Raw genomic sequence first — 27,764 nt, forward strand, 5'->3', positions numbered from 1 at the left:
CAAGGACTGAATTTTTCCATGCGATCTAGGATGGGTCCCAAATCTTGTAGATGAGTATTGCATTTTGCACTTTTGATCAAGGTATCATCCATGTAGTCTTCCATGGTCTTATGCATCATGTCATGGAAAATTGTAGTTACTACCATTTGATAGGTCGCACCAGCATTTTTCAAGCCAAATGACATTAAATTCTAGTAGAAGGTTCCCATGCACATGTAGAAGCAATCTTCTCCTGATCTTCTGGTGCAATTTTTATCTAATTATAAGCACAAAACCCATCCATAAGTGGGTACATCTCATAGCCTTCTATAATGTCAACTATCATATCAATGTTGGGAAGTTGAAAATCATCCTTAGGACATGCCAAGTTGAGATCATGAAAGTCAATACAAACTCTAATAGATTTATCATGCTTAGAGACTGGGACAATGTTGGATATCCATTTTTCATAATCAATTGCATGGATGAATCCCACTTTTTGAAGTTTCTCTAGTTCCACTTTGACTAGTAATGTAACATGAGGATGCAAAATTTATCTTCTTCTCTCAGAAGAAGGCAATGAATTCATCCCTTTCTTCAGGAGATAATGATTGTGCCAGATGTATCATATGAGGATGTTCTTTTTTGCCCAAGTTGATCAACTGTGTCAGCTCTATCAACATTGATGATCTCTCTTGAAAGTGACTTGGAAGAGCATCAAATATCTCATCCGTGGGTGCCTCAAAGAGGTTTTCACCTTTGGATACATCTTTTGTTTTTACTTTTTTGGGTTCCAACACTGCCACAATATGGTTTTCACCATTAATCCTTTTGCATTTTTACTTTTTAATTGTATGATTGATATATTTGATGTCAACTTCAGTCATGATGATGCTCTACTCACTAGTGGAAGATGTTATAGGTTTGATAGTGTTTAGGTAGCAGGCAAGAGCATAGTCATTTTGGAACATGGGGAGTTCACTAGGTGCATTAGGGTTCTAGTCTATAAGCTCAGGATGTATGAGTGAGAGAGTAGTGGCAAGTTTGATTGCGTTCGTGGTATGGTCATTAAATTCTTGGACTAGAAATTCAAGACCTACAATGAATTCATCCATAGGTGTGTTTGAATGCCTTTGAGCACTAACATCAGGAACTGATGACTTGAGGACACTAGTTGGATTAGACCTATCTGACTTAACCCTAGACATTTCACTCACTTCAAGTTTGTTTTCATAGACATGAACTTGGTCAATGTCTTTATTAGTAGTCACTTCTAAAAGAGAGTCAAACTCATATTCTTTAGAATCAGTGCTGCATGGCGACAAGTTGTAGAATTCCTTGATAGTGATGGGGACATACTCACCTTCATCATCTAGGTTCTTACACAAATACTCAATATGTAATGACTAACTAGACTCTCCCTTTTCTAAATGAGCTCTAGGTGGATCAGTATTATTCTTAGAAGAATCACTAGTATCATCCACAATACTGACACGTGGCACAAAGTCATCTGACTTAGCAAATAATTTAGCCAAATCATGATGAATAGGGTAAGGATAGGGATCCTAATCATCAGATTGATCATCCTGAGTATCAGACTCAGCTTGTGACTCATTTCCAGATGAACTCTCAGGTTCTAGTATGAACTTATTAGCTCCTAAATGGAATGGAACCTTCTTAAAGCCTAGACTAGTTCTATCACTATTTCTTTGAGCTATTGCCTTGATAGGATCAATTAGGACATTGTTATTGCACCTAATAGGGCCAGTTCCCTTGTAGCAAAAATGCTTCAAGAGTCTAAGACTAGGCCCATATTTCTTAGGAGTGATCTCTTGAGCTTGCTCTATTAAGTCTAATAGAATCTCTTCTCTATAAAGCCATGTAGCAATGGCTTTATTTTCACTTTCATCCTCTAGGGGAACTGTAGCTTTGACAAAAGTGCCATTATACTTGGTTTGAGGCATCAACACAAATGACTTCTTTGCCTCTGAGGGTCTCCCATAATGATGAGGAGACTCTATAAGAGATATTAAATATAACACTAGTTCAATATGGTACTCCCCCATGCTAGTTTCTTTTAGTTTGAATGATTGCTCAATTTGTTTAAGCTTGTTGTCCTAATAATCAATGGGTTCCCTATTAGCAGGGACAAAATTTTCAACAGCTTTCAGCATATTGTAGGTATAGCTAGTAGTGGTAGGAATAGTAACTTTGGAGCCATGAAACATGAATTTGACACACTGGTGATATGTGGATGGCACAACATGCATCTCATGTATCCATGGCCATCCTAGTAGAATTTTATAAGCAAAGGGAATGTCGAGCACTTGATAGGTGACATCCCTTTCTATAGGACTGACACGAATGAGTAAGACCACAAGACCTAGAGACTTTAATTAAACTATGTCATACTCTTTGATAGTGATCTTGGATCGACGATCAATAGAGTACTTAGAATAGTTGAATTGTCTAAGAAAAGAAGCAAAGACAATGTTCAACCTAGCCCCATTATTGATGAGTACCTGATGAGCACGTGTTTGATGTATCATGACCTCAATGTGTAGAGGTTGATTGTGTGGGTGATTCAATGAGTTGTCATCCTCCTTGGAGAAAGAAATAAAGTATGGCAAGGTTAGCTGACCTACCATGGATTGAAATTGCTTAAGATCAAGATCTTGAGGAACATTTGTCTCAGTGAGGGCTTTGTCAAGAATTTTCCTATGAGTAGATGAGATTTTAAGTAGCTCAAAGATCGAGATTTGAGCATTAGTTTGTTTCAATTGATTAAGAGCACTATAACTGGTTGTTGCTGAATTTGTTGCAAGTTTTTCACCTTTGCTAGATGGACCAGGAAGGGCTTTGTCTTTATGTTGTTCAAGATTGAGAATAGAAGGCACAGGGCCTTTGAGCACCAACTTGGCATGAGAGCGCATGATAGCATTAGCACAATGTTGTGAAGATGTGTTGTCTGTTGTGTTGGAAGTATGGCCCCTTAAGACAAATGGTGTCTTGGGTTTATCATTATCTTGGTTGCCCTTGATGGTAATGATGTCACAATATTCAAATTCCATAGGTTCAAGCATGTTTACCACATTGTCATCATTAGACTATGCATAGTTGACCTTATTGTTAGGTTGTGGTTTTGAACTTTCCCCCTTTTCATAGGCAGAGAAGGGCTCTTTGAATGCCTTGTGATCCAAGTTCTTATTATGTCCGTCTACCACAATATCACTGTTTATGAAGTTGCTAGTTTTGTGCCCTTTATTCTAGTGGTACTCACAGAATGCAATTTCACTCCACCATGGTGGACGTGGTTGCGGATCATAAGGGCAAGAGTTGTCCAGTGGTAAAATAAGCTTGTTTTGTAACAATTTTTTGTAAACCGCATCCAAAGGTTCACCCAGGGGTGTATATTCTTTCTTGGGGTGTGTGGCCCATGAGTTTCTTAGTTTGTTTACAAGTGTCTTGTTGTCAGGAGGAGGCTTCTTAGCATTTTTGGTCACATTGAGACCATCTGTGAGATTAAAGGCTGCCTTAGCAGGTTTAGGAGTGGCATTGTTAATGAACCCATCATGTATAATTTCTCGGTTCTTGTTGACATACTTAGTTTTGTCCTTGTTGGATGTGGAACCCTATTTTGTGTCCTTCTGAAGAGAAAGTTCACCCTTCTTGAACAAAAATTCCTCTATGTGGATGGCTTGTGTGATCATGTCTTCAAAAGTATGTGAACCTTGAAGTTGAACTCTATACTTGAAATCAGGTAGGAGATTATCAGTGAAGATGTCAAGCTTCTTCCATTTTGGAATCTTGTGTGAATACTTAGTGTAAGGCTATCTCCACCTTTGGAGGAATGTGAGGAAGGGTTCCCCAACCTTTTGCTTAAGGTTGCATAAATCTTGAATATTGACAAGGTGTTGAATGTTATGAGAATAATACTGAATGAACAAGTTAGCTATTTCATCAAACATTTATATACCAGAAGGCAAGTGTGAGAACCACTCCAAATCCTGATCACCTAGACTTTTGGGGAATAAATGCATGAGATATGTCTAGTTATGCATAAATTCCATAGGCAAGGCACCAAATTCTTGCAAGTGATCTTGGGGATCAATGGTTCCAAAGTATTTGTCATACCTAGGTAATTCTACTCCTCTTGGGAAAGGAGGCATGTTTATGCTCTTGTCAAATGGAAATGGGCAAAGAGCATCTAAGGTCTATGTTTTAGCAAGTTTGTCTTTCTCATGCATCATCTAAGCTAGTTGGTGTTGCATGATTTTTAGTTATTTTTGGGGTTTTGAAGTCTTACTTTCCTCTTCATGTGTGATGATGGTTTCCACATTAAAATGAGAGGGTAGCTTAGCTCCCTCTTGGGAAAGCTTGAGAAAGTACTTTTCTTTCTCTTCATTGAGTAGAATTTCCATGACCTTTTAATTTATTTTATCTTTTCAACACTTTGCTATGTGTTTAGGAAATATTTCCACCTCTTCCTATTCCTCATTTGTGTCATGGTCTTTCTCTTTGTCATTCCTAGGTGGTTCTTGATGTATGTTGTGACTACCATGTTTAGGTTCGCTATCAATCATTGTAGGAACATGTTTAGTTTAAGAATGTTGTGATTAAAAAGGTCCTTTGAAAAGGAAGTCAAAAATTTTGTTTGGAGATATGAGACCTTTTCTAGTCTTAGGATCCTCTTGATATAGAGGGTTCCTGGTTTGTCACAAGTTTATGGAAAATGTTTGCTGAACTCGAGGTGACCTGACGGTTGAGGGAGATTGTGAAGATGCCTCACTAGATGAACTAGATGTAGACCATGTAACAAAAGGAAGGTGACCTCTACCACAACTACAACCCCTAGCATGACCTTTCCTAAGTCTAAGAGGATAAAACATGTTACCACTTCTTGTTGCGATAGTCATAGACAAGGACAAGAAGCAAGAACTTGGACAAGGACTGCACTAGAACTTAGTCTCAATAGGACAAGATAAGAGTGCTATATACTAATGCATGAATAGTCTAATTTGAAGGCTAGAACAGCCAAAGATTATGACTTTCATAACATGGAGTATGATAAGCACTAAAGAATGAGAATCAAGACAACTAAAAGACAAGACTAGTCGAAGCACAAATCACAAATCTTCAGCTAAGCTAAATGTTGTTGTTTGGGACTATTTACAAATAGAGAAGGGACAATTTGATGCAGGAAATAGACTAAATGTAGATCACATATTGCTTGAATAAGCTGATTTGACAATTTTAACACAAGGTCTCACGTGAATATCTTATATGAGGCATGCAAGAAAGTACACTGGGGAACACAAAATCTCAAAATAGCAATGCAAACTTGCGTGAGGATGTACTCCAGGCCACGTGAAGAAATGACCAGTTTGGAAAAAGACAACAAAAAGATCTCATGTGGATTGATGAAAGTTCTCACATGAGGATCTGGGAAGGCTCGCACAAAGATGCAACTTCTTGCATGAAATGTTGCAAGATTGTGCACAAAATTTAGAACTAGACTGACAAAAAAGTTGGATTTCGAAGAGTTTTTCAATAGTTTTGGATGTTTCTGGATAGATTGTAGGTTTGTTTGATAGATAGTAGACATATTTTAGGTTTGGTTTCTAGATTTTGTGAAAGTGATGTTGGGTTTCAAACAAGACAAAGTGTTTTCAATAGGACATGGGAAGCAAGCAATAGTCGAATACAATCCAACTGAGAGCAAAGCAACTCATAAGGATAGGGGAGTCTTGAATTTCAATTTGTTTAAGCAAGTTTGGACATGTTTAGGACTCGATAACAAACATATTTCATCCCTAAAAATAGAAAATGGTAGAGAAGGAAAAACCTTTGTCCGATAACTTATGCACATGCATGCACCTCACACAGCCATGTCACCCCATAGAGGGTGCCTGCGTTTTTGGTGTATTCAAAGGACTCAACAGTATACACTCAATGAGTGCCCTTGTGGTAGTTGACAAGCACATATACCACCTTCCAATGTCCAATAGCATGCCTATGGTGAGTTCTACAGGAGAGATTATTCCCACTCCTTGCACAAAGATTATGCCTCCTTTTGGATGTGAACCAAGTAGCTTCTAACTAAAGGTTTTTACTTGGCTTCCATTCGCATTAATTCTTGGTGGCTCTACAAGTGGAGTTGAGACTAGCAGCCCACACTAGCATCTGAGAGTGCAAACACTTGCTTAGTAAGACTAGGGCTAGTGCTGACTAGTGCAATAGATAGAGCTTCCCCTTGATAAGCAATATCAAGAATCAAGGGAAAGAAATTAATCTAGCTTTGGAGTCTTTCACTCTACAAAGTATCTTGATTATAGTGAGTTGGAAAATCTAGCAAAAGGAGTGTGCTCACTTGGGTCATTCCCAAAGGTTGAATCACTCTGGTAGGCCCTCTAAAGGATTGACTCGGATTGGTGGTTCGAACATAAGGGTCAAAGTTTTTGATTTCCCTCAAGGGGAAAGAGCACACTCCTCTACCTTAGTTTCTCACCCAAACATGTAGAACATGTTAATTACCAACTTAGCTTCATCAATCTAGACTCATCCTTCCCAAAGATTTTGATCCCCTTGAAAGGAAACCATCATCTCATCATAGAAAAGGATTAGCACTAGAGAACCACTAAGCTGCTTGCTTCCCTCAAAATGCCATCTTTTAAAATCATCTAGTTTTGTGATTCACACTTTGTCATGACCTCCAAGTGGTGAAGAGCATAATCCCCTATTCTTTTGTCTTACACACTAAGAAGTTCACAAGCCCTGATTAGACTATGTTTAGAAAGCAAGAAATAAGACACATTGTTTAGTGGGTTTTAATGTTGTTCTTCAACAAATGTACCTTTGAAAATTATCCTAAAAAGAAATAGTCAATCCATGTTTGGAGAGTTTATATAAAGTATCTTTGTCAAACGTCCTGCAGACAATTGTAAAGTTGCAAAAAACTAGAAAAATAGAACAATAATGCTTCAAGGAAAAAAATGTTAGTAAAAGATAATGAAAAACATGCTAAAAAATAATAAAATTAACCTTTCTATTTAGAAACTTTGCATGAAATCTTGCCAGGACTGCGTGAGATCTTTCACCAACTCGAGCGAGAAAATGAGGTGCCGTGTGAAGACTTGCACAATAGGGCACTTTTTTGTGTGAGAAAGTGTAGAGACTCGGGCGAGATCCTCAAATCTTCATGTGAAAATAAAATTTTCATGTGAAAATTTAGAGAACTATATGAAACAATACGACAGAACAATAGAAATGATAGTAATTAATGTAGATGAGGCTAGAAAAATTGATTTTCTCAGCCCTATGGTGGGCGCCAAAAATGTATACAAGAAAATGTAGCCTCAATTGTTTCACCTACACTTCAACATGGTCCTTTCATGCATATTCATCTTGGAATAAACATGGGATTGTTCATCCAAGAGGTCTAGCAAGTTGACCTATTGCCTTCTATCTAGAAGGATTTTGCTTGTTTATGCTCTTAAAGTTGAGATGTAGGCAACCAAGCCATTCTAGAACGAAGGGTTTAAATGCAATTAAATCTATATGGGATGCAAATAATCTAAGATGAGATATGCACTTAATCTAATAGTATATAAAATAAACTAGACTATATGTATGCATATTAAAGCTATATGATCTTTAAATCTAAATAATGAAAAGCTTACAAGAATAATGAGCTAATGAGTGCACAATTCAGCAAAGATTTGATGCAAATTCAATTCAACCTCCTTAATGAGAAATTATGAGTCTCTTAAATAGGATTGAAGCCAAGATTTAGACAAAGTGAAAGATTCCCAATATAGATGTACTTAATTGCCTCAAATCCTGAGTTGAGATCAACTCAGATCGACAGTCAGAATTGAAGCCAAGATTTAGAAAAAGTGAAAGATTTCCAATATAGATGTAGTTAATTGCCTCAAATCCTGAGTGCAAGAAACAGTTAACTCAGATTCACTTTAGTGTGAGAGTAAGTGAATTAAATCACTTCTAATTTGAGAAGTAGTTAACTGAGCATTTCCATTTTGAATTGAGAAATAGAATTTGGAAAAGATATTAAATTTAATAAAATGAGATATGACCTCATAAATGCCTTTTCTATTTAATTGAATAATTATATTCAATTAATTAAAATAAGCATAATTATTAAATTAAAGATTTTTAATTCCTTAGTACATTAGCCTTAGGAGATAATGTAATTTAATTAAAGTATAAATACTTTAAATTAAATTAAATCTTAATCAATAGGTTTAATGTGACTAATATGAGTCAATACTTTAGGAATTAAATAAATAGGCTGATTAATCTAGATTTAGGGTTTTCTAGATTTGACACTTAAGTCAAGTAGCGAATATTCAGAATAAGAATTGCCTATCAAAATAGGTCTTTATAATTGATCAGAATAGAACAGAATTGGTAATCATGGCAATGAGCCAATTTTGGGGTATTACAGATATAACCCACATGCCACATGTCACACCATCCTTTGTCGCATGAAGTAAAGATCAAGCACTTCTATAAAGTGATAAAGTAATGACTGTAGATTCCTTTTCATTTAACAAATGAGAATATGTAGGCCCACAAAAGTATTAAATCACAAATTTAACCTTTGGAATTAGGATATAATGCATATAACCAAGATTTTGAATAAAATATTACTTCGTGTTTAAATATTTGAAAATTCAAATATCCAACCAACTATTAGATATTTTTCGAAATATGAAATATGAATTTTGGCCAGAGGGCAAACTAGCTAACAATTACCCCTGATATGTTAATTTCTCATAGATACATATAATACAATATCATTGCTAGAAGTATCATGGGATAGTTTTCCCAATAGGTGTGCGATATCTTAATTGCATGATACATTGCACAAAAATAATTAAAATACCTAAAAATATGCTAGAAAATGCTATAAATGACCAAAAAGCTAAAAAATTTTGGTGACTTATTGGGGCACCATATTGTGGAGGTCAGTTGTGCCACTAGCTGAGCACAAATCAATGTTGGTGAGTTAGAATACCTACTTGAGCCATTGCTATCTCTTTCAGATCACTCAAAGCTCTCAAAATTGTAAAAGAAAAAATGAGTTGAAAATGACACTTGGACCCCTTATATAGTCCTTTAACCCTATTTTGCCCCATTTTTAGACTTCTCAAAATTCTGTGAAAATTGCACCCTTGGCTAATTTTTACATCCTAGATCTATTTCTGGGATTGAGATTGAAATCCAAGTTCATCTTGATGGTCAAAATTGCATTTAAAAATTCTACCTTCTTTAATGTAGTTAGCTGACCTTTTGAGGCCTAATCTTTGAATCTTCGCTGGCACATCATCATTTCTTCATTTCCTCATCATTCCCACATTCAATTTATTGTATTTCACTTATATATCATCCTTCTACATGATTTGACTTAGTTTTCATGCTTTAGCTTTCCTGGTCAAAACTAGTGAAACTTGGGCATTCTATCACTCTTTAGTGGTCACTCTTTGGTTTTAATCTCTTATTTTTCATTATGGACCTCACTTTATCTCAACTTGATCAATTCTTTCTTCTTCCTACATCCCTTATACCTCATTTTGATTTTGATCTCGAGGGGGCAAGATTATTGTATCATCAGTGCAAATTACTTGCTTCCTATGGCTATATATTTCTTAGGAGCATATTCTTGACCTTTTCATTTGCTCTTGATATATATTCTTTACGTGATGGTAGTATTCTTCTTAAGTCTTGATATCATCTCTTTCTCCTAGTGTCCAATACTTTTGCTACTGAGTTGTGCATTCAGGACTTGCTATCTTTGCATTTTCGTTCCTCAAAATTAGATCTCTCTATTTCCTATTGCCTACTTGGCTTCTTCATTCTTTGACATAATGCATTCCCAGATTGATCACACATTAGTCAAAGAGGGGAAATGTAATCACCTAAAAATGGTCACTTCAACTTTTAACTCTCTTCTTATCATTTTGGCTAAATTATTTAATCATTTTCCTAGATCAAATTATCAAAAATCAATTTATTAAAAAATGCCCTATGGTTTGACTATAATGTCCTAAGTCCATATTTGATTGAAAAAAAATGTCCCCTTTTAATTAATAAAAGACCTCATTCCCACATATTCCTAAGTTGCAAACATAAATCATTTCTCCTATTTTAAAATTAAAAGAAATGACTATCTCACATTAAAAGTCAACTCATTTCTATTGGAGGAGGTGAATGTGCACATGGGTTATGTCAAAAGTCATCCACCATCATTGACCATTCATGTCTTGATCTTGATCTCAAAAAAACATACATATTCAAAAGATAGATCTCTTTCCTTCTCTAAGGGTCCCAATTTTGAGCTATTGTTGTGCTGCAGGTTTTCTTACAAGTTTTCTTGGAGCATTTGTGGAGAACTTCTATCTTCTCTCTCATTCATTCTTGCATCATCATACTAGTTCAGTTTCATTTGTATTAGCTTAGTTTTCTTTGCAATGATATAACTCACTTAGATTAATTAGAATTGTCCTTGTAATACTCTAAAGTTATTAGTATAGTTGAATCTTTGTGTTGTATCATTTTGAAGATGTTTGGTTCTAGCACTCTTTGTCTTGTCTAAAATGGTTTACTAACAAGGGTTGTATTTCTAAGGCTCAACTAAGAGCTATTTTCATGCTTTTTGTATGCCTTTGCACTCCATGACTAGGGACATCTAAGCCACAATCCAATCCTTCCAATCTATGACACACCTTCGATAAAATGGCTTAGAGAAGTGCACAATTCTAGTGTACACCAGCTACTTCAGCACTAACTATAACTTACCTAGGATACAAAAATTCAAAAGTTGTCTTTTTGAGCAAAAGGAAACAACATCCACTAAGGAAAAAAACAATGTTATCACTATGCTAGATCAAATGAAAAAGACCATGTCTCAAATAACTAATGATCTAACCCATCTTAGGTTGTCACGAGTGAAAGACAACAATTTCCAAACAAATAATTCAACCCCCATACAATAATAGCTATGGTCAAAATTACAACAAGAATTTTGGTGGAAATAATTCCACAAGGAACAATTTCAACATGCCAGATCACAAAAATAGTTTCCAGAGATAAAATTGATAGTGAATATCTATCCAAACAATGGAAGTATCCCTTTAGGCACTAATAACAATGCTCAATTCATCAATATCTATCATCTCAACACCATCCAAAGTACCCCCAATGATGACAACTCATTTTTTTTTGTGAAAATCAAGAAATGAATTAGAATTCACATTGTGCTAATAAAAAGTCCCTTATTTAGTTCAATTCCATGTTGTTAGAATCTTATGATTCTTGACAAAACACCAAAATAGGAGATCTGATCAATGAAGAATTTTTCTTTCCATTTACCCAAGAATTAGACCCTGAACTAGTTGAGACGTTCTCTTTTTAGATTGATAACTAGAATACTTATAACCTATGTAATCAAAGGGAACCAATGAATGATGGAATATCCCCTGGATTACAACCAACACCACTTAACCCAAGATAAAATAACAATCCAATACGTCCAAGTGTTCCCTTCTTAGGACAACAAATTAGGCACAAGGGAACATACCTACTATACTAAAGAATCCTACCCAGTCAACTAAGAAGTACAATGTCATCAAAGATTTAAAAAGAACCAAGGCCAATATCTCAATATATGATATTCTTCAAAGTTGTCCTAACCAAAGGGAAGCACTATTGAAAACCCTTGATGATATAAAGAACACACCCACACTAGTCCTCAAAAGATAGTATTACAATAGGTTACACCTCAGAGGCTATGCCTACCATGTATAAAGAAAAAGCCAAAGTGCCTCCTTTTTTTCTTAGCCTCCAAATTTTTGGAAGGAGTCTTCATAATTTCTTGATAGATTCAAGATATTCTTGCAATGTCATGCCACTTTTGATATCTTTGAAGTTAGGAGTCACTCCACAACCTAAAAATTAAATAGTGATCCAACTTGACAAAAAATAAGTGAAAGTCATAGGACTGTTGAAGGATGTTCACATACAATTGACTACAGATGTCCAGATCTAGGATATCATTGACATACATGTAGTAGAAATTACATAAACATATGGTCTACTACTAAGTAGAGAATGGACTTGATGTTTAAGAGGATGGTTCTCAATAGAGTTCACTCAATTGTGGCTACCTTGGAAAGGATTGAACAACCAAATTAAAATAGACACTGGTCCAAAATTAAAGACAATGATCACAGATTATAGTTCTCCAAATAAAGTGGCATTTCTTCAATCAGATTTAGAATCTTATAGAGTAATGGATTTTGATATAGCTTCAATTGAAAAGAATGATAACTAGGCCATTACAAGATCACAAGACCCCATCCCATGGGAAGAAATCATAACTTAGTTCATAGATAGCATGGTTGTAAATTTACAATGTTTGGGAGAAGATACAAATCCAAATATCTTGCTCCTTCTAGGATTTTGTAGGTTACATTGTACAAGCCACTCAAAATTTGAATTCTTAGACTATCAAGAAGTGATTTCTCAAGTTTTCAATTAAATGACACACTCTACAACTAACCAAACCACAAGTGGAATAGTCAGAGATAATTGAATTCACCTATCTATGCCTAAAATCATGAACAATAGAGATGAGAAAGGAGAAGATCTAAATGCTTCATACAATGACAACTCTTCTGATAAGGGAGCTTTATCTTGATCTCCACCAATGATGATTAAATTTATTAGGAGACATTTTTTGAAAGGTCAAGGTTGGACCTTAGTGGTCATTCAACCTAAACTAGAAACTACTAAAATTAGGGAGTTGTTCAATTATTCTTTTGGGTGAGATTGTGTGTAAGTTTATCAGCATCAATGTTTCATATCATACTCAATGATCCATCATTAGGATGAGAGAGATATGAAAAAACATATTTTTTCTTAGCTCTCTCATCTTGATGATGCATCATTGAGTATGATTCAAAATGTTGATGCTGATAAACTTACACATAATCTCACCCAGAAGCATAAATGAATAGCATGGATTGTGGAAATCTATTACAATTAATCGTGAAGTTGTTTGAAGAAATTGAAGATAAATAAATTGAAAAAAAACCTATGTATCAAGTTTGAAAACTAGTGACTCATCAAGCCCAACATGGGGTAGGATGCAATGGGTCATAAAGAAATAATTTTTCAAAGACCAAGTGAAAGAAAAGGTTTGGACAAATAAACACAAGTCAAGAAAACCAAAAGAACAACTAGCATGGACACTCAAATTTGATGGTTCCAAATGTAAAATAGGATCTAGAGAAGGTATTGAATTAATTAATCCCAAAGGTAAGTCCTTTTATGAGACATATCATTTATAAGTTATGTGTACTAACAATGTTGTATGATTTGAAGCCTTGATATATAGACTCCTCTTTGTACTAGGCAAGGATGTCAAAAGCTATCATAATTGAAGGAGACTCCTAGTTGTTAATTTAACAAGTCAAATCGATATATTCTTGCAATGAAAAATGATTTCTTGCTTACCAAAAGAGATTTTGAGACTTGATGGAAGATTTTTAAGCCCTAAATGTTAGATCTATTCCAAGAAGAAGGAATGTTGTAGCTGATGCCCTTGCAATCTCCACTAGTGCACTATAACCTATGGAAGGAACAAAACTTGAAAGGTTCTCAATAGAACTCATGGATTTTCCATCTATCCTTGATAGTATTACTAACTTCTAGTTCTTATAAGATGATCAACACATTCTATAATTCATTATGTGTAATGGTTTGTCTGAAGGACAAGAAATTGATGAAACACCTAATGAAAAACCTAAAGGGGATGCACTAGATGATGAAGATGGGATCATAAATTTAAAAACTAATAATATTCCTAAGGGGCTGGTAGAGATGGAACACATCATTGACCAAGATGAGTCGATATGCAATAAGATGACTAATGAAGATAAGGGTATCAAAGAATTTGACTCTTATAACCTTGGGACATAAGGCAACCCCAAGATGGTGAGAATTGGAAAAACTTATAATTCCCAAGAGCAGGAAAATATGCTCCAATTACTCATAGAATATAGATATGTCATTACATGGAGTTATGAGGAGCTCAAGGCATATGATGTTGACATTATCACTCATGATATTCCTTTGAAACCTCATGCTAAGCCTTTTCACCAAAGACAAAGATCGGTAAACCACATTATTGAACCCTTGATAATGAGAGAAGTCTAGAAGCTATGAGATGCCAATATTATTTTCCTTATTTGATACTCTATATGGATCACCAACTTAGTACTAGTGAAGAAAAAGAATAGAGAGATTCATCTTTGCATAGACTTCCATAATTTGGATCAGTAATCCCATAAGGATAACTACCCATTATCTTCACTTGACAAAGTACTACAGATTGTGAATGAGTCTAAAATGATGTCTTTTCTAAATGGATACTCAGGATATAACCAAGTGATGGTAGATGAGGAAGACAAATTAAAGACAAAATTCACCACCAAATGAGGGAGAAGGATTCCCTTTGGTTTAATCAATTCAAGAGCCACATTTCAAAGAGTGATGGATAAAGCATTTAAGGGGTTGGTAGATAAATGCATAGTTATCTATATGGATGACCTCACAGTCTTTTCAAAAGAAAGGATTACCCATATTTCTAACCTAAAAAAAGTTTTCAACCAATGTCAAAGATACAGTAATCTCTTAACCCAAAGAAATATTCATTCAGAGTTACCAAAGGGAAGCTCCTAGGTCACATCATTTCAAAAGTTTTTATTTCAATTGATCTTGAATTTTTAGATGCAATTATGAAGTTGGTTCCTTTCTATAGTCGCAAAGAGCTTAAATCTTTCTATGGGAAGATTAAATTTTTACGTAAGTTTATCAACAAGTTTTTTGAAATGGTTCACCCCCTTAATGATTTACTAAAGAAAGGAGTAAAAACTGATTGGGTTCCTAAAGTAAAGAAATCTTTTGAAGATATTGTTAGAGTAAAGGGTTAATTTAATTTAATTTATTAAATTACCTTTACCCCCTTCTTAAGATTTCCCTTTATGCACTTGCATTTCCATTTAATAATTAAATAGTAATTATTAAATGTCATTTACCTCTTAGGGTTTTCTTTTAGGTTTTACGATCTCCTTCTATAAGGATTGACCAATTGTAAATCTCAATTCATTCCTTCAATATGATAATATGTACTTTCATATTTTCAAAGCCAAGCCCTTGCCTTCTATTTGTCTTTTCTTTTCTTTGATAAGTTCTTGCATGCAGTTGTTATTTGGATTTTGTGAATTTATATTGCTCAAATCCTTCATGGTATCAGAGTTAGACTTGTTGTAGCTTTTTCTTATTTGGAGAAAAAGAAGAACAAGGGTTTGATATAATAGGTTTTGCTATTTTTGGGTATTTTTTGTGAAAATAAGGGGTCTCCAAAATTCATAGCACTTTAAAGCCAAAGAAACCTCATAGTTGGCTTTAGGAGATGTCAAAACCCCTATTTTTATATAAAATTTGTCAATTTTGGACATAGGGCAAATTTGAGGCAATTTTGTTCACCTACTAGGGCTGTACAACCCTCAACACACATTTCAATGCAATTTTTAAAAGAAAAAAGAAAAAAGAAAATTAAAAGAAGTGTTATTAAAAAATGGTCATGGTGTAAAAAACACTGCACCACAATATAGCCACCACCACTATGGGTGGAGCAGCCACCACAACACCATCTGTGCATGGTTGCACAATCCTTGCACCACTGGAGTTCAACCATCACCTCCTCCACCACTTGGACAATGAATCCTTTGAGAAACATCACTGTGCTACCACCTTTACTAGCTAAGCCACCAACACACCACATCTCAGCCTCCACTCCCTAGCCTAAGGTCATGTGGGGGGCCAAGGGCCAAATTTCAGCCCCTTCAATTTTTTTTTGGGTTTTTTTTGAAATTTTATTTTGCTATGAAGGCCCTATTGGATTTTTGGATGTAACTTGAGCATAAAGAGGAATTTTTTGGATCCAAAAAAAGTGCCAAAAAGCTGATTATAAGATGGACATGATAGCAAAGGTATTGTTTTCCAAATTGTTACCTATTTTTTCACACAAACTGAGATGATGCTTTCTATCTTTTGGGGAGCATAACAACTTGTTTTAGATCCATTTTTAGATCCAAAAAAAGTGTTGGAAAGATCTTCTTGAGTACTATCCATATTCTCTATTATTTTGATTAGTTTTTTTCAAATGTACATGTGATTCTCAAACTAAAATATTTTTTCTCTTTACTTTTATACACATTCCTTCTAGCAGTTAGGGTTCAATTTTTTGCATTGTAGGGTGTGTTTTGTATCAATGTTTATGTTATTTACCTAAGTAAACTATAAATTTTTTGAATAAAAATCCAACATCTTCTAAAACAATGGTTGAGACCTCTACTTTTCTATAACTTTTGAGCCCTCATAACTATCACACATGGAAGTCCCTGATGACACAACTTCTCTGCTTAGAAGGGTTGTGGTCTTGTTTAGATGTAGTGCATCCAGTTTTACAAAGGCCTTTTTATTGGAAATACAAAGAGGAATGTATACTTCTAAGGGGGGGTGAATCAGAAGTACTAAACTCTAACCAATAAAGCTTTCAATTTTAAAATAATGCATGCATAAACATATTAAAATAACATGTAATGTAAATGCATCCACATAAAAACTTGACACCAGATATGATTACCTAGAAATCCTCAAATGAGAAGGTAAAAATGGGGTGGGGATGACACTCACAATTCTTCACTACTGCATCAATAAAGTTCACCTATTAAGGTTACATGATTTGACCATTCTCATGATCTGCCCTTGTGAAAGGCCTGCCTTGTTAAAGGCTTACAAAGGATTGTTAGATCCTACCCTGTTAAAGGATTTTAACACCTTGTTAAAAGTGCACTAGCTAAAGGAATTTACAACACTCACTTGGAATGTTGCTCTATTAAAGAATTTCACAATGACTGTTAAGTCAACCTTAATACAAAGAATTTCATCCTGTTGATATAGTTGTTAGAAAGTATAGTAGAATGTTTGATCTAATGCACTTACAATCTAATATTGCTGATTTCAGATCTCAATTCAGTTCATCTCGATCCTCTTTGATATGATATGAAATTACTATAACCTTGATCCTCTGTTCTGATAACTAATTATGCAATTCTATTCTTTTTTCTACGTCACCTTGAATGTATGCTAATCAATTCACCCCTTTCACTACTATCATCACCTTCTCACATGAATTCTCTAATGCTCTCTCATTCATACATAAATTATGGGGCTTTGTCTCCCTTTAAAAAGATTTAGGTGGCTTAGCGCTAGGTATGAATCTATAATTGAGATTCATCCAACTTTCTCGCTCAATTCCTTCCATTTTTCTAATTGGTTGCATATTGATTGCATAGGGAATCAAATAGATTCGATCTTATCTCCAAAGCTTCAAGATCTATCCTTATGTCAGCTCAAAAATAGTTTACATAGTTGTTTGTGCCATCACAAATAACCAGGCCAATTTTGTGTTACTCAACATTTATTTAATATTGATGCTCAACACATACTATAATTCTGTCTAGCTCGGCACTTAAACTTTCTTGGCACTAACTACTCAATCAGCACTTAAAGCTTGCTTGGCTCTATCTATTTGCTTGACACTTACTATGTACTCGACACATGAGTGACTCAACACTCATTGCAACTCAACATCTATACACATTATACTCAGCATATGTTACTAGCTCGACATGAACTTAGTAAATTTCTTAAGTGTGTTGACACTCAATTGTCAAAACCAATCTGAGATCAACAATCTCCCCCTTTGAGATGAGTGGAAAAAACACTTAACTATACATGATAAATCTATTCTCCTCAAGTATAATATACATTCAATTCGACATGTATACAAAAATTCAAAAAGGTGTTCAAAATTTTGTAAAGAACTATATACCTCAAAATTTTATAACTCCAGCTGAGTTAATGTGTCTTTGCTATATCCAAAAAATCTTTGAGCATATTTGACTCTTGCTATTTTTCTTTGTCTCCAATCATTCTACATTTTAATACTCTTTATCTAATGTGTTCTAATATGCCCTATTTCCTGCTATTTGCTCCCTCTTTCTTCTTTCTATTTATTTTGTAACTCACCCTTTCACATGTCTCCCATTGCATAGCTATTTCTCCCCCTTTTTGACACTAATGTCAAAGGGTTTATACACTAAGTGTGTATTTATCCAAGAAGTTCTTATTTACTTCCATTAAAATTTTGAGACCAACATCCTAGTTGTCTATTGCAACATCTAGTGATTTGATTTGGATGGCTATCTCTACTGCAAGGTGAACTAAGCCATCTAATATTGAAAGATTAGGATCTTTCTTGAGTATTGTCTCAACATAGGCTAGTTCTTTTTGTAGAATTTCCATGTGTGGGGTTAGGGAGGCTTGAATTAGAACTAACTTGGCTCTTGTATTAACCTCTTCTACTTTCAATATAGCTAGTTCCTTCTGTGTGTGAAGTGTGGAATGAAAATGCTTCTCACTTTGAGCTAGATTTTATGTTAACTACATACCAGATATCTTTAAGTTTCTCTCTAGACTCATGATCCTTTGGCTCATTTCTTGTGTGAAGAGTGTGGGGTCACACAATTTACTGTACAGTGAGAATATATTCTCAAGTACCTTCTTCACTTTTTCTATTTTTGTAGCCAATTCCACTTGTGATAGTGTGATTCCACTAGATATTTTCTCATTTACCTTACCTTGAAACTTCTTTTCAAACCATTCTATGAGTTTTGCATTAGTCTCCTAGTGTTCATTTGTCACCTGTTCAACAATTTCTGACAATTGCTCCAATATTGGCTTGGTTCTATCCAAACGATTCCATGAGTTCAGAATGCTTGGATGCTGGCTTAGAGCTCCCTATCCATGGAGTGCAAGAGAGTATATTTCAAGAATAAGAAGGCTCTCAGATGAGCCTTAGAGATACTCTTCTTGCTAGTAAACCATGCAATGGGAGGTTCCAAAGACAAAATGCAAGAATGCAAATGTCCCAAGGAGTTCCTTAAGAATGCAATGCAACTAAAGATTAAACTAGAATGAATATGAAAAGTGCAGCTATTCTAAGCATGGATGAGAGTTTTACAATCCAAATATTAAGCTATGTGAGATAGATTATTGCAAAATAGAAGCTAAACTAATATGCAACATGAATCTAAGCTAAAATGCTATGGTATGAGAGAATGTAGACAAGAAATAGAAGTTCTCCACAAAGCTCCAAAGAAACCTGTTAGAAAACTTGCAGCATAACAATATTCAAAAGATGGATGGATCTTTTGAGGGGGAAAGCTATCTCCCTTTTAAAGTTGTACGGACGATAGAGATCAAGATGAAGATGGTGGATAATCAACAGTGGAATTTGAAAATAGGTGTGATCCATGTGCACACACAAGTCAACCAATAGAATATAAGTTGACTTGTCATATAAGACAAAAGTCTCACAAGCCTTTTCTTTTAATTGTAAAATAGAAAAAGGATTTTATGTGTGCACTTTAAGTGAGTTAAAAGAATGGGGTGCTTTATTTAATTAAAAGGGGACATGTTCTTTTAATCAAATAATGAACTTAGGATAGCATAGTCAAACTATAGGTTATAATCAAATAAATTGATTATTAGCAATTTGGCTTAGGTAAGTGATTAAATTAATTTAGCCAAAATGTTGAAAAGGGGGCTAATAGTCTAGATGACCATTTTTAGGTGATTACATTTGCCCCTCTTTGACTAATGCATGATCGATCTGGGAACACATTATGTCAAAGAAAATAGAAAGCCAAGTAGGCAGTGATAGATATAGATATCTGATTTCAAAGAATGAAATGCATAAATAGATAGCAAGTCCTAAATGCACAGCCTGATAGTGGTAGTAATGAACATTAGGAAGATGATGTTAGGATCCAAAAAGAATTCTAACACCTAGCAAAGCGAATAGATCGAGAGCAAGTGATAAGGTCAAACAAATGCTCCTAAGAAATAGATAGCTGTAACAATCAGCAATAGAGTATTTCTGCCCCCTTGGGATTGAAATCGAAATGAGGTAAGAGGAAGCAGAAACTAGCTAGACATGAGAAAATCGAGATATAGCAATGTTTGATATGATAGATAAATGATTAGAACCCAAGAATGACTATAAGAAACTGATGAAATGCCCTAATTTGACTAGAGTTGACCGCAAAAAAGAAATTCAAGTTCACTAACTTTATGTACACTCAAAAGTGTCCCACTCTAAACCCTTCTATCCAAACGATTCCATGAGTTGGAATGTTTGGATGCCGGCTTAGAGCTCCCTATCCACGGAGTGCAAGAGAGTGTATTTCAAGTTTAAGGGCTCTCAGATGAGCCTTAGAGATACTCTTCTTGCTAGTAAACCATGCAATGGGAGGTTCCAAAGACAAGATGCAAGAATGCAAATGTCCCAAGGAGTTCCTCAAGAATGCAATGCATCTAAAGATTAAACTAGAATGAATATGAAAAGTGCAGCTATTCTAAGCATGGATGAGAGTGTTACAATACCATTATTAAGCTATGTGAGATTAAGCTACATGTAAAAATGAAAGCTAAGCTAAGCTAGAATGCCATGATGCCATGGATGAGAGAATGTAGACAAGAAATAGAAGTTCTCCACAAAGCTCCAAAGAAACCTATTAGAAAACCTGTAGCATAAAAATATTCAAAATGAGGATTGATGATTTGAGGGGGAAAGCTCTTTCCCTTTTAAAGTCGTATGGATGGTAGAGATCAAGATGAAGATGGTGGATGATCAACGGTGGAATTTGAAAATAGCTGTGATCCATGTGCACAACCAAGTCAACCAATAGAATATAAGTTGACTTGTCATATAAGACAAAAGTCTCACAAGCCTTTTCTTTTAATTGTAAAATAGAAAAAAGACTTTATGTGTGCACTTTAAGTGGGTTAGAAGAATGGGGTGCTTTATTTAATTAAAAGGGGACATGTTCTTTTAATCAAATAATGAACTTAGGATAGCATAGTCAAACTATAGGTTATAATCAAATAAATTGATTATTAGAAATTTGGTCTAGGTAATTGATTAAATTAATTTAGCCAAAATGTTGAAAAGGGGGCTAATAGTCTAAATGACCATTTTTAGGTGATTACATTTTTCCCTCTTTGACTAATGCATGATCGATCTAGGAACACATTATGTCAAAGAAAATAGAAAGTCAAGTAGGTGGTGATAGATATAGATATCTGATTTTGAAGAACGAAATGTAGAAAAAGATAGCAAGTCCTAAATGTACAACCTGATAGTGGTAGTACTGAACACTAGGAAAAGATGATGTGAGAATTTAAGAAGAATTCTAACACTTAGCAAAGTATATAGATCAAGAACAAGTGAGAAGATCAAATAAATGCTCCTAAGAAATAGATAGTTGTAGTAATCAGTGATAGAGTATTTCTGTCCCCTCGAGATCAAAATTGAAATGAGGTAAGGGGATGCAAAAACTGGCTAGACATGAGAAAATTAGAATATAGCAATGTCCAAGATGACAGATAGATGATTAGAACCCAAGAATGACTATAAAAAAACTTATAAAATGCCCCAGTTTGACTAGAGTTGACCTTGAAGGATATAGCATAAAAATTAGGTCAAAATGAGTAGAAAGGTGATTTTAGACATGAAACAGTGAATTGAAGTAGATATGAAGTATGGAAATGATGAAGACATGAAGAAATGAAGATGCCCCAGTGATGATTTAGAGATTAGACCTCTAAAGGTCAGCTAACTGCTCAGAAGAAAGTAGAATTTTAAAAGACAATTTTGACCATCAAGATGAACTCGAATTTGGATTTCGATCCCGAAAATGAATCTAGGTTGTTGAAATTATTTAAGAGGTCAAAAATTTATATAATGTGATGATAAGATAGAAAAGAGATGAAGTGAAAGATTAAGAAGGTGAAAAGACATGAACAAGAAGAAAGTAAAGAAATATATGAAAGGATTTAGCTGATATGTCCACAAAAAAGATGAAGAGAGAGCTCTCCCCATATGCAAGAATGCAAGACTAATCTAGAAAATGAACCTAAAATGCAAGCTAATATGCAAAGTGGTTTACCAAAAAGAAGTGCATAACATTTAGACTCTTAATTTCATCATTGAGCATTTATTAGGGACATCATGAGATCATACAACCATCACTAGTATAATTATGAGGATATGAATATGATCGATATCAGATAGGGATGTGAAAATTCAATCTAAGTATCAGAGACATGTAAGTCAAGATAACTATGTGATTAGATTCCCTAAGTTTAATTTAGCAAGATTACACTTGTATCAAGGCATAAGTGCTAGGATAAACCCCGAGTGCGGTCTTGCAAAACAGTCAAGGATGATACATTTGTAAGTCAACGTGTTGAATAGGACCAGCATAAATGCTTACAACACTATAGAAAAACAAAAGTATACCCACAAGCAAAAATCAAAAAAATATGTCCCATGCCCCTAGTCTTCTAGTCAATGACATCCTCGAAAGACTATTAGGGAGGGAACACATGGCAAAGAAATCATCATGGACAACACACAAAGTAGATAAAGATCAGCATAGCTCAGTTGTTTAAGTGTTAAAGTCCGTGTGTGTGTAAGTCACTTGGCCATTTCTTCCAGACTTGATTCTGATAGTGAGAAATATCGCGACATCGGAGACCGTAGGTAAACTATCTGTAAAGTGTTGCAAAACACTTAATGTCAAAGTGGGTGGGGGTAGTGTTGAGAAACACTATTTTGTTAGTTGTCAAAGAAACCCTAATGCACAAGAATACCTCAATAGGCTAAGTAGCTATGCCCCCGAGATGAGGACAAGAAACAATTCCAAGCCAGGAAATGTCTAGCGAAGTGGATGATTGAGACTGATAGACAAAGGTGCAAGGGTTTCAAGTAGTGCCTGTTTCCAGGTTTTCACCACTTGATAGATTTTTGTTAGGACCTTTTTTCAATTTTTTTTTATTTTTAAATTTTTGATTTTTTTGGTGATACATCAAAGCACCTATTGCTATGTTTTCACTAAGATGATCATTTTTTTAGGACATTTTCTAATTTTTAGGATTTTTTCAACATCATATATGATTTTTTGGATTTTTTAGAAGGTTTTTAGAGATTACTAGTTCTCGAGCAAGATCACATCATTTTCTCCCAATGTCTAGCAAGGTGTAGGACATGATGGAGCAAAAAGTTGGTGGATAGACAAAGATGGATAAGAAAGGAGTATGAAGCAAGTGAAAGTGATCCTCAAGGACTAACTCCTCAAGAGTACCCAAGCTAGGGAAAGAGGTGAAATAGTCATATGAAGCATGTTTTGGATAAGAAATGGAAGTAATGAGAAAGATAGCATGTAGGATAAGCGGTGAAGCCAACAAGTGTGATAGCATATAAGATAAGCAATCTAAGCTAATGAGTAAGATAGCATGAAAGCACGTAGTCCAAAAGAGTAGCCATGTCAAGAGACCTATGAGAACCATGTTTCATTTATTATGATCAAGACCAAGGGGTCAACTAGATAGTATAGCAATGGGATAGAGCAATAAGAATAAAGCTCAAGATAGAGGCTATGAGTGAATGGGAGAGCACAATAGAAAATCTGGTGGATAAGATAGCCAATATGCAAAGATAGCTCAACATTGTCAAGATCAAAGAGAGAAGAAGGGATAGATGGATGATGGAAGAATTACGCATGATGCCTGTTTGCCAAGTTTTCATCATGGTACTTATCCAAGGTACCACAAGATTTAGTTTTCATGATAAGATGCATTTATTTCTCTTTACTTTTGCTACCAAGGTGTCACAAGAAGTAGTTTTCACCAAGGCACATTTTCACATTTTTTTTTTTTCTTTTTCTCTTTTTTTTTTTCTTTTTTTGAATTTTTAGAAAGAGTTCAAGCTGTTTGAATGTAGATAGTGCTCCTATAGAAAAGATAAGTCATGATAAGCCAAGACCATATAAAGGTATGCTTAAAGATGTTGATAGGGTGATGGAAGGGACATAATAGTAGGAAGAGTATATGGAGGACAAGAGTTTATGTATAGCAAGTAAGTGTAAGCTTTAGAAGATTTCATGAGGGTAGCTAAAATATTGGACAAGATCAACATTGACACACACCTTGAAGGGTATTGGAACAATGGAGGAATCATGGATGAAATAGCTTGAGATTTAGATGTATGAGGTGGTAGAAGAGATTTGGAAAAAGTTGGAGTGGAAGGCTTTGGAATATTTTTAGGAAGCTTTTTGGAAGAAGATGGAATGAAAGCCTTTGGAAGCTTGAATGTCAACTTTGAAGTATTTTCAATATTCAAGTCTTCTAAAAGAGACTTGGGAATCCATATAGCTTTAGATTTTCCTTTGGATACTTCAAAACACATTTCTTCAATAATGGTTTTAGGAACCCATATTTTCTTTGATTCAACTTTTTTAATAGTGGACCTTTGTGATCTCTTTTGTGCACTCTCCTTCTTAGCATTCACATGTAGATTAGATGGGACATAGTGATCTTCATTTTTCAATGGATTCTTATGTTTATTATCACTTCCAAAGAACTTGGGATTTGTGGATGAATAAGGATGATATGACTGGTTTAGATGTATAGATGGGTGAAAAGTCATCAAGGATGAGTGTCTTTGTTGATCTTGAGGTATGATGGGAGAGCTAGGGAATGAGATAGGAGTGAATGTAGGAGATGGAGGAACATAAGGCCCCAAAATGGATAGAAGGTTTGAATGCTTTAGCTTAGATGGATAAGGACCAAGGATAGATTTAGAAGATGCAAAGGGATAGTGGGAAGGGATATCAACATCTTTAGAATGAGCAACATGGTCAAAGCCATCAATAGACTCATAAGTACCTTTGATAGGAACAACATTTTTAATAGAAGCTCTTGAACCTTGAGCACAATTGTGAAGTGGATGTGGAGAAGTAGAATATGAGGGGATGCTTTGATCTTGACAAGTAGCTTTGGATAGCATATGAAGAGAACTTTTCTCATAATTTTCAGTAAGCTCAAGGGAGATAGTGGAAGTTGTGTCTTCATCATACTTAGGAGGTGGACAAGATATAAGATATGGAGGGGAAAAATCTTGAAAGAGATGAAAGGGTGCTTGATCTTCATCTTTCTTGACATTTATAGCTTTTTCTTTTTGAGAGTCCTCTTGACATGGAGCCACTTCAAGGGAGAATGAAGAGTGAATGTAGTAGTGCTTGGATTAGGCATAGTAGTGCATGAAGGTTGAGGATGTTTAGGATTAGTAGCATGGAAAACATTTGCAGCCAAGTGAAGGTTAGCTTGAGTTTCTTTTAGAGATAGCCCTTGAGGATAGGCATAGTGTACGTGAAAAGAATTAGGTTCCTTTTTTGATAGAGGCATGTTGGAAAGCTTTGAACTGTTGGGAGATGCACAAGTGTTGGAAGAAGTGGAAGATGTAATAGAGCCGCTACTAGACATAGGTTCATTAATGTAATCTTTCTTAAGAAAAGTATCCTCATCGCATGAATCATTAGAGGTATCAATAATTCCATTATCAATAAGATCTTGGATTTTATGTTTTAGCTCAGTGCAATCTAAAGTACTATGCTCATTATGTTGATGATAAGTGCAATATATATCCAAGAATGGGTTTCCATATGAGCTAGACTTAGGTAACATGATGATCTTATTGCCAAGAAGTTTTTGCAAAGTGTCATCATAAGAATCTTCCAAGGGAGAAAAAGTTCGATTAGAAGTATGTCTAGAGTCATTTTTTTGTTTCTCAAGTGAATGGTATGCATCCATGCCTTCATCATTATCTTGGTCAAGGATAGGTCCATCATGAAATTTTAGCATAGGCTCAAAGAAGGTATCACTTGCTTGTTCTCTAAAGAGGTCTTTAGATCTAGAAGATGAAGACATTTGATGTCTTGAAGTAGAGCATGTAGACCTAGAAGAAGAGGATGACCTCAAAGAAGGTGAATCACATGCATTTAAAGACCTTAAGGAAGGTTCATGTAATGATGCAATCTTCTCCTCTAAACTTTTCTCAAGTTTAGACTTCATTTCTGTCATGCGCTTAGGAAGATGAAGGTAAGAAAGATCATTTGTCTCTTCTAGTTCTTTGTATTGTGCATATAGATCTTGAAACTCTTTAGTGACATGGAGGATATCATGATCATCTAGATTTGGTTGAAGTTTGGTAGCACAAGGTTTAGATCCCATAGTTTTAGATTCAAAGCCAAGCATAAAAGAGCCTAGAAGATAACTTGATGTTGAAACTATAGGAGGTAGAGTGTTCACTTGCCAAGATAGTAGAGAGAGATTAAAGTGACTTGTCAAACAATATGTCCAAGAAACTTATGACATGAATGACTCAAGTTAATAGCTAGGAAAGATGCCCAAATAGCCAAATAGATAGAGCAAGCAGGGTGACAAGTGAACAACTTTCCCAACCCAAGAGTGTGGTCAAGAAATCAAGGTAACCATTTTAGCAAAAGGATAACTAGCAAGCATGCATAGACCATGAAGAAAAAAAGACCAAGAGCACTAAGACCAAAGAGCCACTTTAAGCATGTTCAAGTATTAGAGACATATAAAAGAAAAGTCAAATGTTGAGACTCCTCTTAGCAAACAACACTAGAAAATGTTTGCACTTGATGTTTTGACTTGGTTGACAAAGTTTGACAATAGTTGATAGCATAGCAAGTTTGATGTTCAAAAGAAATTTCTTTCCAAGCAAGATAGTGACACATGGAGTAGTCTTCAAAAAATCAAGAAAGGGACAAAGAAACCTTGCATGATACAAGAATATGTGAGGTCTTAAAAGAAAGTCGTATAACTATCATCATGTGTATGTTCAAAAGATTTTCACAGGTTTAGCACATTCAAGAACACATCAATCAATATCTACCTAAAGGACATGGTTCATTACTCAAAAACTTGGCCCATGCTTGATGCTCCTTTGCCTCACACCAAGTGGTTTCCCATAAGAGATATTGGCTTTGTCATAGAAATGCCATAAGCATAACCAAGGAAACATAGATGGTGAGTGTAAAATCTTGGGGTGATCCGGGTAGTCCACTAGGATTGATCCTTGCACCAAGAAGTTGAGCGGCTAAAAAAGGTAGTTACTAACTTAGAGTGTTTAGATAGGGCTTCCATTCATAGTGTTCCTCTTGCTCCTAATTATAGGACACCTCACTTTGCGATGAGTAACCGATCTCGCAACCACAAGAGTACCTTAAGCATTCTTGCCTAGTGATCTCCCTATGGTCGAAATCTCATAAGTGATCACACTAGAAAAATACAAACACTATGTCTACCAAGGTTTTGTGTCCTTGATAGCTTTGAGTTTATAGTGGGTTGGAAGAGCCGAATAATCTGCTTGTCCCCATTTGCATCGTTCCTCTCAGGTTGTCCGAGAGCAGGCCCTCTAAAGGATTCTAAACTACATAAAGAGTGGATCAACTTTTGAAAATCAAGATTTCTAATTCACCACAAGGGTGAAGAGAATACTCTCCTATTCCAATCATTTTCTCCCAAACACACCAAAAATATTCAGTTATCCCTTACTTTTGAAACCAAATGGCAAGTCAAAATTTTTGATTCACCACAAGGGTGAAGAGCATACTCTCCTATTACCAAAAGACTCCAATCACAAGTTTTATGTGCCTATGAAAAATGAACAATTAGTCAATGCCGCACATGAAAATAAAAAAGCA

Source organism: Cupressus sempervirens, chromosome 9 (assembly GCF_028749045.1).
Source record: "Cupressus sempervirens isolate cs-2001-9-10 chromosome 9, ASM2874904v1, whole genome shotgun sequence".
Classification (NCBI taxonomy): domain Eukaryota; kingdom Viridiplantae; phylum Streptophyta; class Pinopsida; order Cupressales; family Cupressaceae; genus Cupressus; species Cupressus sempervirens.